The sequence below is a fragment of the Leopardus geoffroyi genome, chromosome D3 (genome assembly GCF_018350155.1).
Source record: "Leopardus geoffroyi isolate Oge1 chromosome D3, O.geoffroyi_Oge1_pat1.0, whole genome shotgun sequence".
NCBI classification, from domain to species: domain Eukaryota; kingdom Metazoa; phylum Chordata; class Mammalia; order Carnivora; family Felidae; genus Leopardus; species Leopardus geoffroyi.
Window position 1 is genome coordinate 60,286,130 of NC_059339.1, and position 2,904 is coordinate 60,289,033.

General features: G+C 43.0%; 1 long non-coding RNA gene across 1 annotated transcript; it reads right to left on the minus strand.

Moving 5' to 3' along the window:
- Positions 1-1,069: 1,069 nt before the first annotated feature.
- LOC123588047 lies at positions 1,070-2,532 on the minus strand. The gene is made up of 2 exons (XR_006707667.1): positions 2,280-2,532; positions 1,070-1,931 (listed from the first exon to the last, which is right to left on the minus strand). It is a non-coding gene; the product is annotated as an uncharacterized LOC123588047 (long non-coding RNA).
- Between the last annotated feature and the right edge of the window lie 372 nt (positions 2,533-2,904).

Below are 2,904 nucleotides of genomic sequence, written 5' to 3' on the forward strand. Positions count from 1 at the left end.
ATATAATTACTATTCAGTTACAGTGACTCATAATTGAGAAGTGTAAACATCTGTTTAGGTTTCAGATTGTGTCTCTGCTCTACTCCTGTACTAGCATACCTCATTCTAACTCATCTGACAGGTCTGAAAAAGCAAGACTGATGACCTCAGACCAGAGGGGGCTTACTCCACAGATCATCTCTGCGGTTTTGCTTGGTAAAGAGAAAATTAAATAGATACCTGTTATTTAGTATTTCTTTTTCCTTTAGTGTACATTTGCCCTTCTGGATATTGAAAAGACTTGTCCCAAGATCCTAGACAACAGGAAGTCAAAGGCAGTCTCCACAGCTTCCTCGAGCCACAGCTGCTAATGTGCCTTACTGGTCTCTTGGAAAAGAAGCCACCCTCTTGCCAAGAATGCTGATAACCATGGGAGGAGGTAGACCCTGGAAAGAAAGAACCACTCTGGGTCTTTAGCATTTCCAGATTTGGAAATTCTCTCATGATTTATAGACCTAGAAATTAGAGATACGGAGAGAAGGAAACAAAGACTAAAGAAAAAAGAAACGAGCAATCTAGCAGGAAAAACACAACTAAGAAGTTTAGAAAGGAATGCACCCTGGCAGATACAAAGACGTTCTTTCCCGCAAACTTCCTGAAACGTTGAGAATTCCAGCTTTTAGAAAAGCAAACAGTGTTATCATATTTTAAAAAATGTTTTTCTTTCCATTTCTTCTTAGCTTATATTGTCACTCCCTTTCCCTTCTAGTTCTTTATTTCAGGATCACTGGATTCTACTGTGTTGGGGGGGGGGGGGAGGAACCATAAACCTAAATTATAGCCAATCAGATTGTACTCACAGCTCAACTACTAGACAAATTGCAGCTCATGAAATTTGCTATGGGTCAGGAGACTGAGTAATTTTATTTTAATCAGTCTTATTTGAAACTGGAATGCCCTTGCAGCAAATCCTCTGAACAGGATTTCAGAGGGGATATAGACTGGTCTTTTTTCCTCTCGTCCCCTTTTTTTTCTTTCTTTCTTCTTAGTAAACTGTTTCAGGTCTCTGGGAGATAATGAGAAATAAAAGTTGAAGATAGTCAAATTTTATTCCAGTTCTGAATGAAAGCGTGTCTGGAACTTACATTGGCTCCAGCCTTTCTTACAATGCAGGATTAAGCTGTCCAAATCCTGTCCCCAGCATTCATTTACATGGAGATGTCCCAGGCGGACCTCGGGTCCGGCCCCAAGACCCACAAATGCTGTGCTGATCTCTGAGCCTCGCTGCCGGTTTGGATTTCTGGGACATTATTCCATGTCACAGGAGGCCTCGCAGGCTGCTGTAAAGTCGGATGGACCGATATCGCCACAACACAGCTGCCTTCTCAGCAAGGGGGAGCAAATAAGAGCCTTTCAGAGTCACGGGAGTATGGGATAGAGGCAGCATTAGCGCTTCTCAGCAATCCCTGGGGTTTGTAATGCCATCTTTGCCGCAGCTTAGATCACGGAGTCAGACCTCCAGAGAGGGCCAGGCAAATCGTGCCCATGTTAGGTCAAGAGGCAGGGTAAGGATATCACCCACTCTTCTCTGGATCTTTGCAACCCAGTTTGTCAAAGCATCCATACAATGGTGAAACGTGTGAACGGGGTGGTCTGCTTTCCAAGGAAGAGAGTTTGGCAAGAGTCTAACCTGCCAGACATCAGCTGGCCCTGTGTGAAGTCCTAAGAAGGCTAGTTTTGAAGACCCAGTACTTTTAAACGTTCGTGCATATCCCATATGCATAAAGATACTTCCATGTGAGTCACTAAACGTCAGGGGCAATCAACACCGTTCCTCTTCTTGGTAATGTTCTTCTTTATCATCTCCATCTCACATTTCTTCACTTTGCATTTTAGGTCAAAGGAATTGACAACACTGGCCGAGTAATCCATGATAGCATAACTCTGGCAAACTAACAAAGAGACACACAAAACACCAGTTTGACGTTTTAGGAAGCTTATCCATATACTCATGTATCAACTTAATAAATGATTATCGGCTTGCTTTTCTGGGAAAACACAAAGGATGGAAAAAATGAGAAGACAATGTTAATGACCTCAAGTAGCTGAGGCCCTCAGGTGGCCATTGTCTGAGGTGGTGGGGGACAGACCAGGAGCGGCTGTGCCCTTCTGCTGGGATGAGCTAGAAAGTGGCTAAATATTGAGCTGGGGAGAGTCTGTTCTATCCTGAGATGACAAGACAGTGTAATTCAATAAGGTCAATCCTTTGACAATACTATCAACTAACATTTAGTACTTACTCTGTGCCAGAAACTGTGTCGAGGGCTTTACACAGGTTCCCACTTAATTCTCACAGCAGTGTTGTGAGGTTGTTGCTGATGTTGCCATTCTCTTCTTACCCAAAGAAACTGAGTCATAGCTGTCAGAGAGACTGGTGGGTAAGAGCAAAGCAGAGCATTAACCTCCAGAAGTAACTTGAGCAGGATTCAGCAAAGCACATTTTATCCAGTTAGCAGAACTAAGAATCAGGGTCACTCCAGGTCCTGAAAACAAGTGGAATCCGTGTTTGTAGAATGAGAGCACCCCAGTGAAGCTACTTTTTTGTAAGCAGTGAGACTTGTTGCTGAGTTAAGACATGGGCTGGATAAAGTACCTTACTTAATCCGCTGCTTGCACTCACAGCCCTGTGATCAAGATGAATGTAGAACCCTAGAGAACACTAAATTAGTGTTGCTTATGGCCTGGTTCTCCAACCACTTGCATCAGAGAACCTGAGGTGTTTGTTCAAATACAGATGCCTAGGCCTCTGCTGAATTAGAACTACCGATGTGTAGTTCAGGAAACTTCATTTTATAGTGAAATTTATACATCCTCCAGAAATTTCATATGGACAGTAAAATTTGAGAACCATTAACCCCAAGTTTC